Genomic DNA, 9,495 nt, shown 5'->3' with positions numbered 1-9,495 from the left:
CAAATTGATCTAGAGGTGCAACCATCTATTCACACTTCTCCGCTGAGAATCATCAAGTGTGGGTCACTCATCCTGCTTCTCTATGGAGAACGTGGGGTTACTTACTATAATGGGGTTTTCTGTGGACAGCAGGATAAGTCAGCCACACATATTCATCCACCTCCCTTTACAGGATGCACTTACCAGGCAGCTAGGGAAAATACTGATTGGGGAGTGGGTAGGCAAATCTGGAGAAGGGACTAACACCTATTTAGAAGGGCTAATTCAAACTTTTCTGAGGTATAAGAGAGCTACTTTCATTCATGGTGCTGTTGGATGATGTCACCAGGTTTGGCTGACATCCTGCTGCCCATTACAGGTAAGTAACTCCATTTATTCAGAATTTCCTCTGTTCCGTCTGTAGCCTGCACCAAAAAGATTTATTCAGCCACATATGTAAGCACCTTTAATTGGCCTCCTGGAGCTCTAAGACCTGAATATATTTACTTCTGCCTTAGGCTAGAATGTCTCCAGTTTTACTCAATGGAAGCAATTTTGACACATTAATTTTCATCTCTAATGCGAAAAACTGAGAAAATTACTTACAGTAACTTGTGCTGATTGCAGCAACTCAGCGGATCAATTCAAAACATTACAATTCCATAACATCAAAAATGAATTTTGCATTGAATTTTTCAAATAAGTAGAAGTAAATCAAATATATGCAAAGGCTCACTTTGTGTCACAAGAAATCATTGAGTAGGCAATGTTTCTCATTATAGATTCACTACTTATTACATTTTTAGTTGTCCAATAGTGTACAATAAAATTCTTCTTTCAGTTTATCATTACTTTCATGTCTATGAAACACTTTACAATGCCAGTTTTTGTAAATGTTGTGCTATATTTTGGGTTTTTTTAGCTTCATCTTTGAGAATACAACTTGAAGAATCTAAATCAGTGATTTCTACCTTATACACTACCATTTATTCCAAGAGAAATATCAACTAAAATGTCTTGTTACTTATTTTGAATATTAACTTATTTCAAATTAGTGGGAAGAAAACAAATTCATGCATGCTTCAGAGGACATTCACACCAGTCTCGTTGCCATTATTCCTTTCTTTTTGACTACATGAATTATCAGAAGCAGGGCTGGACCTGCCACTCAGTTGATTAGGCACCTGTTTAGGGAGGCAAAAACAATTTTTTTGAGGTGGGGAGGGGAGAGCAGCATGATGACTTTAAAGCTGCTCTCAGCAGGTCACAGGGCCTTTCAACAAAAACCTGGGGTCAAGACCTGCTGTGTCCTACCTCCTGTAATAGACAAAAGCATTGGAGGGAGTAAAATGTGGCAGGACTAGAGCTCAGACCTGTGCTCAAGGTACTGTGTCATGTTAACTTTAATTTTGCAGCAGCATCGGTGGAGGATGAAGGTAGAATGGTGGCAGGAGGGACAGATGAAAGGATATGCCTGATTCTGGGGCAGGGTGGGGATGCAAGGGAACACTATGAAAGGAGGGCTAGAGAAGAGGAAATGATATGCTGGACACCCTCAAGGGGACTGTGGAATTGGAGATGAGATGAGATGCTAAACATCTAGGAAGCTAGGAAAGGGGGATGACATACTGGACACCTTTGGGACAGGTTGAGACCTAACCTACAGTGGGGGAAATAAGTATTTGATCCCTTGCTGATTTTGTAAGTTTGCCCACTGACAAAGACATGAGCAGCCCATAATTGAAGGGTAGGTTATTGGTAACAGTGAGAGATAGCACATCACAAATTAAATCCGGAAAATCACATTGTGGAAAGTATATGAATTTATTTGCATTCTGCAGAGGGAAATAAGTATTTGATCCCCCACCAACCAGTAAGAGATCTGGCCCCTACAGACCAGGTAGATGCTCCAAATCAACTCGTTACCTGCATGACAGACAGCTGTCGGCAATGGTCACCTGTATGAAAGACACCTGTCCACAGACTCAGTGAATCAGTCAGACTCTAACCTCTACAAAATGGCCAAGAGCAAGGAGCTGTCTAAGGATGTCAGGGACAAGATCATACACCTGCACAAGGCTGGAATGGGCTACAAAACCATCAGTAAGACGCTGGGCGAGAAGGAGACAACTGTTGGTGCCATAGTAAGAAAATGGAAGAAGTACAAAATGACTGTCAATCGACAAAGATCTGGGGCTCCACGCAAAATCTCACCTCGTGGGGTATCCTTGATCATGAGGAAGGTTAGAAATCAGCCTACAACTACAAGGGGGGAACTTGTCAATGATCTCAAGGCAGCTGGGACCACTGTCACCACGAAAACCATTGGTAACACATTACGACATAACGGATTGCAATCCTGCAGTGCCCGCAAGGTCCCCCTGCTCCGGAAGGCACATGTGACGGCCCGTCTGAAGTTTGCCAGTGAACACCTGGATGATGCCGAGAGTGATTGGGAGAAGGTGCTGTGGTCAGATGAGACAAAAATTGAGCTCTTTGGCATGAACTCAACTCGCCGTGTTTGGAGGAAGAGAAATGCTGCCTATGACCCAAAGAACACCGTCCCCACTGTCAAGCATGGAGGTGGAAATGTTATGTTTTGGGGGTGTTTCTCTGCTAAGGGCACAGGACTACTTCACCGCATCAATGGGAGAATGGATGGGGCCATGTACCGTACAATTCTGAGTGACAACCTCCTTCCCTCCGCCAGGGCCTTAAAAATGGGTCGTGGCTGGGTCTTCCAGCACGACAATGACCCAAAACATACAGCCAAGGCAACAAAGGAGTGGCTCAGGAAGAAGCACATTAGGGTCATGGAGTGGCCTAGCCAGTCACCAGACCTTAATCCCATTGAAAACTTATGGAGGGAGCTGAAGCTGCGAGTTGCCAAGCGACAGCCCAGAACTCTTAATGATTTAGAGATGATCTGCAAAGAGGAGTGGACCAAAATTCCTCCTGACATGTGTGCAAACCTCATCATCAACTACAGAAGACGTCTGACCGCTGTGCTTGCCAACAAGGGTTTTGCCACCAAGTATTAGGTCTTGTTTGCCAGAGGGATTAAATACTTATTTCCCTCTGCAGAATGCAAATAAATTCATATACTTTCCACAATGTGATTTTCCGGATTTAATTTGTGATGTGCTATCTCTCACTGTTACCAATAACCTACCCTTCAATTATGGGCTGCTCAGTGTGCTGCTGCGGCTAGGAAAGCGAATAGAATGTTGGGTATTATTAGGAAAGGTATGGAAAACAGGTGTGAGAATGTTATAATGCCGTTGTACCGCTCCATGGTGCGACCGCACCTTGAGTATTGTGTTCAATTCTGGTCACCGCATCTCAAGAAAGATATAGTAGAATTGGAAAAGGTGCAGAGAAGGGCGACTAAAATGATAGCGAGGATGGGACGACTTCCCTATGAAGAAAGATTAAGGAGGCTAGGGCTATTCAGCTTGGAGAAGAGACAGCTGAGGGGAGACATGATAGAGGCATCAGTGGCGTAGGAAGGGGGGGCGGGGGGGCGGTCCGGCCTGGGTGCACGCCGCTGGGGGGTGTCGGCTCCACGCTGGTGCACTGCCCTCTCTGCCCCGGAACAGGTTACTTCCTGTTCCGGGACAGAGAGAGCAGTGAACCAGCGCGGAGCCGACACACCCTAGCAACGTGCAGTCGGGGCGGATCGGCCCTCCAGCCCGTCCCTCGCCACAGGTGTGCACTGTGGGGGGGCAGGTATGCTTTCCGGGGGGGGAGGTATGCGCTCCGGGGGGTGCGCTCCAGTGGGAGGAGAGTGTGCCGTGCTGCACCCAGGGGGGTGCGCAGCGGCGACCCGCCCCGGGTGTCAGCTCCCCTCGCTACGGCTCTGAGAGGCATATAAAATAATGAGTGGAGTGGAACAGGTGGATGTGAAGCGTCTGTTCACGCTTTCCAAAAATACTAGGACTAGGGGGCATGCGATGAAACTACAGTGTAGTAAATTTAAATCAAATCGGAGAAATTTTTGCTTCACCCAACGTATAATTAAACTCTGGAATTTGTTGCCGGTTAGCTTAGCAGAGTTTAAAAAGGGGTTGGATGGTTTCCTAAAGGACAAGTCCATAAACCGCTACTAAATGGACTTGGGAAAAATCCACAATTCCGGGAATAACATGTATAGAATGTTTGTACGTTTGGGAAGCTTGTCAGGTGCCCTTGGCCTGGATTGGCCGCTGTTGAGGACAGGATGCTGGGCTCGATGGACCCTTGGTCTTTTCCCAGTATGGCATTACTTATGTACTTATGTACTTATGAAAACGCTTTGGGAAGAATGACATCTAATTTAGATGCCATTGCCTTAACATTCCTGAAGGGGGGGGTGGCTTCTCATCTGTCTGGATCATTCCACACCTGGGAAACTAATTCATTTGCTCTCTATTCTATCTCTGCAGCTGAACCCTGGAAGCCATGAAGGAGCTGGTGTCCCCTTCTGCCACTGTCTGCAGGCAAACAGAGACCCCCTATACTGTACCGTTCCCAATCCGTTACTCTAGGTCCCATATCGAGGGCACTCAATTTATTTATCAGTTGCCTGTGCGGAACCGTGTCAAAGGCTTTGCTGAAATCCAAGTATACCACATCAAGCTCCCCTCCCACATCCAACTGTTTGGTCACCCAGTCGAAGAAGACAGTCAGATTCGTCTGACATGACCTGTCACTAGTGAAGCCATGCTGCCTCGGGTCCCGCATTCCATGTAGTGGTCAGATTGTGAACCCTCAGGAGACAGATGGCTACAGAGTGCAATGGTGATGTAGGTGGGCAGTCTGGCCCATACTGTGACCCACAATGCTGTTTCTGTGACCTGCTTTGTATTCTCATGTCTAGGTAACAGTAGCTACATTAGTGGATAATCTCCTTTCATCATGTTGTCTTCAAAACCTTCCCCTAATCCCCTGAGCTGAGTCAAGAGGCCAGATATTACCTTTCCAGGTCCTGGGGGCAGGGCAGCCACTCAGATGGCAATACTTGGCCTCATGAGTCAGCTGGGGAACAGTCCCATTCCCAGATGCCCTACAGTCATGATCTGGGAGAAGGGAGTAGAAAGGGAAACTGCTGTCCTGTGTTCCCCCTCCCCTTGGGGAACTAGGTAGCAGCTTCCATAGACCCTTACACACTTGAAAGCAGGAGTAGTGGGGGTTAGTAGTTAATAAACTTTTCCAAGATGGATAAGACTTCTCAGTTGCTTTTTCCAAAGGTAGGAATACATATTTTTTTTGTCTCAGTGGGCAAATAACTTTTTGCTGGTAATTTTTCTAAGTTCCTACTGGGGTAAATCAAGCGCTAAATTGGTAACTAATAAGAGAGAAATAACACAATATGGTATATTTGGAATATATTTACAAAGAAATGGAATAAATATGTATCACAAGGCTTTCAGTGATAGTTTTTGTGATAATCATACGTGAGTCTGAAAGAAACTGGATTCATAATAATGCATATGTTACTAATGTGATACACTGTTTGTAAATAAATTATAAGTAGCTCTTAATACATTACAATACAAGGTCACTAATGTGTTACTTGAGAAGATCATTAATACAATCTAAAAGCCATGTCACATTACTCTACTTTCTTGTTTCCAAAAATAAAAATCATTAATAAAGTACTATGCATGAGTGAGCTATTAAGACCATAATCTAGATTATCACTAATATGGAAAATAACTGCAGTTTTCTAGTTGTGACCATGTGCTGTACTTTGTCTTTCCATTATTGGATGGAAGCTGCACCTGAGAAAACAGCTCAAAGCCTTTCAGGTAAAATGGTGGCCAATAGGGAAACAGCAGTTATTTTAGGAGTAGATGCATTTAAGTGCAATAAGCCATGGTATCAGACTATAAAGCTATTTGTCATATGGTAGACTTCTTGCTCAGGGTGAAAATCATTTGCCATTAATGTTCCCTCTAAGCTGTGTGGGAGTCCTCCACCTGCATTCCTGCCAGTGGGGGCTGCTGTTCCAGTATCACAAACACAAAGGAATCCTGTTTAGAAGGAATGGATCCATGGAATCTTAGCGAAGATTAGGTGGCGATACTGGTAATTGGGAAGCGAAACTGGTGCTGGGCAGACTTCTACGGTCTATGCTCTGATCATGACTGAATAGGTAGGGATGGGTTGGAGTGTAAATTTTAAGGGGTTTCAACATTAGCTGCAGAACTTAGTACAAGAACAGTGCTGGGCAGACTTCTACAGTCTGTGCCCTGAGAATGGCAAGGACAAATCAAACTCGGGTATAAAGTATCACATACCATGTAAAATGAGTTTATCTTGTTGGGCAGACTGGATGGACCGTACAGGTCTTTATCTGCCGTCATTTACTAAGTTACTATGAGAGACAAGCAAGTTCTGTAGGACTCCGGGGAACCTACCTGTCTTGGCTATCAAATGAAAACATGATATTGAAGCACCACCCACACAGCTTAGAGGGAACATTGTTTATCATGTTTGTTAAGATGTAATAAATGGAATTATCATGGACACAGTAATATTATCCTACTAAATCTGTACAATATTTGCCAAAAGGCCATCAACAGAGTTAAAAAATAGTAGTCAGAGAGAAAACATCTCAGTATTTTCTCGGCTCAGCACTGCTATTGGTTAGTGAATCTAGAGCAGTAAAATAGGGGAATGGGAAAGGGGGGGGGGATAGGATTTGATATACTGCCTTTCTGTGGTTACAATCAAAGTGGTTTACAAATTATAAACAAGTACTTATTTGTTCAAGTCAAATGATCTTTCATGAAGTCACCACCCCATACATTCTCTTGTATCTGATTTAGTTGTAATTCTGACCCCCCCCCCCCCTAAAAACAACATCAAAAAAACATGCTGTTTAGATGCACAGAGAGACACCACCAAAGATGTTAAAGGAGGATGTTCAAGCAATCTTAGCCTTAGCACATTATGGTTTTACCTATATTCACTTTATTATGTGGACAAAAGATGGCATAGATCACCTCAGCTGAACTGCTTGTAATTTTCATTTTCAGTCTATAATTTCTCTTATCTATGGGTCAGTGGCCTCACAGGTGGGCCTGGGTGGCAGGCCTACCCAACAATAGCATATGTTTAGTGGTGGAGATCCCAAGCTCTAGCAGCTGAAGATTTCCCTTTGATGGTAAGCCAAGGTGGAAAGAAGCGCTTTCTCGCCAGCTGAGATATTTTTTTTGTGGTGGTGGTGGTGGTGGTGAAGAACACTTGGTGCCCACCCACTTCTTGCTTAGGCCCACCCAGAATCTGTTGTCTGGCTACGCCTCTGCTATGGGTACATTATTGCATCCCTTTTCAACATAACATCGTTCTGTATATTGAACATATGTTACATTTTAAATGACCCATTCTAATCTCATTACCCTCAAACTCTTTCAATTCAACCGAGCTTAATAGTTCTTTCAGGGCCCCTTTCACCAAGCTGCAGCAAAAGGGGGCCGGCGCTGGTGTCGGAGTGTGTTTTAAATGTGCACCTAGACCCCCTTTTACCGCAGCTGGTAAAAGGGAAGTTTTGCCTTCTTGCAGGAAATGGCCATGCAGGGGGAGTCTTTACTGCCACCCATTGAGGTGGTGGTAAGGGCTCCCATGTTAACCCGGTGGTAACCGGGCAGTGCACGGCACTGCCTGATTACCACCGGGTATACTCCAGTGCTACAAAAATAAATACATTTTTGTAGTACCAGACATGATGGCACACTAGGAGGGGCATAATTGAACAGCGCCGGCAAAATAGATCGCCGGCAATCTATTTTGGTGGCAGCGCAACAGCTGGCCGTAACCGTATTATCGAAAAAGATGCCCGGCCATCTTTTCTTTCGATAATACGGTTCGGCCCGGCCAAATGCCAGTGTTCGCCGGGTTTGAGATGGCCGGTTTTGTTTTTCAGCAATAATGGAAAAAAATGCCGGCAATCTCAAACCTGGCGAAATCCAAGGCATTTGGTCGTGGGAGGAGCCAGCATTTGTAGTGCACTGGTCCCCCTGACATACCAGGACACCAACCGGGCACCTAGGGGGCACTTCTAAAAATGAAAAAAAAAATATACAAATACCTCCCAGCATAGCTCCCTTACCTTGGGTACTGAGCCCCCCAAATCCCCCCCCCAAAACCCACTCCCCACAACTCAACACCACTACCATAGTCCTTATGGGTGAAGGGGGGCACCTACATGTGGGTACAGTGGGTTTTGAGGGGGTTTGGAGGGCTCAACACTTACCACCACAAGTGTAACAGGTAGGGGGGGATGGGCCTGGGTCTGCCTGCCTGAAGTCCACTGCAACCAACAAAAACTGTTCCAGGGACCTGCATACTGCTGTCAGGGAGCTGGGTATGACATTTGAGGCTGGCATAAAGGCTGGCAAAAAAGATTTTTATTTTTATTTTTTTAGTGTGGGAGGGGGTTGTTGACCACTGGGGGACTATGGGGAGGTCATCCCCCATTCCCTCCGGTGGTCATCTGGTCAGTTGGGGCACCTTTTTGAGGCTTGGTCGTGAAAATAAATGGACCAAGTAAACCCGGCAAAATACTGATTAACGCCGCTTTTTTTTTCCATTATCTGTGAAAGCCGGCCATCTGGTAGCCACGCCCATGTCCGCCCATGTCCCGCCTTCGCTATGCCACCAACACGCCCCCTTGAACTTTCGCCGGCTCGGCGACGGGAAAGCGGCGATGGTGTCAAAAAAGCAGCTTTCGATTATACCGATTTCGCCACTTTTGAGAGATTGCCGGCCATCTCTCGATTTATGTCGGAAGATGCCCAGCGATCACTTTCAAAAATAAGCCTGTAGGGGTATTTCTTTTATAGCGAGCTGTAAGCCCGAATTGAGCTTACTGCCGCTTAGTAAAAGGAGCCCTCAAATTCTTGCCCCTATTATATACAGGTTGTTATTTTTACAAAAGAAAAAGCTCACTTTCAGGATGATTCTTTATTTGTTAAGATACTCATTTTAATATATGTGTTAAGATACTCATTTGAGAAAATATTGTCCAGCATTATTAGTGAATCCATGTTTTGAAGAGAAGAAATTGTTTCTTATAGTGCATCTGGACTTCTGTTTGTATTTTCATTTTCAAAGTTAACATATGATATAAGCATCAGCTGTGGTTGATCAGATCTCCAATCATTCCAAGGATTCCAGCAGAAGAGATACAACAAGGCTCATGTATTTACTTACTGTTTCATGGAGAGCACTTTTAAACTGTGAAAAACTCACTTACAATATTTGACTAAATTAAGTGGTATCTTAAAGTATTCTACAGCAAAAGGGGATGGGACTTGATATGCTGCCTTTCTGTGATTACAATCAAAGTAGTTCATATATTATATACAGGTACTTATTTTGTACCTGGGGCAATGATGGATTAAGAGGCCCTTTTATGAAGCTGCGGTAAAAGGGGCCCTGCGTTAGTATCAGCGTGTGTTTCTGACGTGCGCTGAGGCTGGAGGGTTTGTTTGAAAAGAAATGGTCATGCAATAAGCGAATCATTTGCTG

Source organism: Microcaecilia unicolor, chromosome 1 (genome assembly GCF_901765095.1).
Source record: "Microcaecilia unicolor chromosome 1, aMicUni1.1, whole genome shotgun sequence".
Lineage (NCBI taxonomy): Eukaryota > Metazoa > Chordata > Amphibia > Gymnophiona > Siphonopidae > Microcaecilia > Microcaecilia unicolor.
This window is presented reverse-complemented; position numbering follows the sequence as displayed.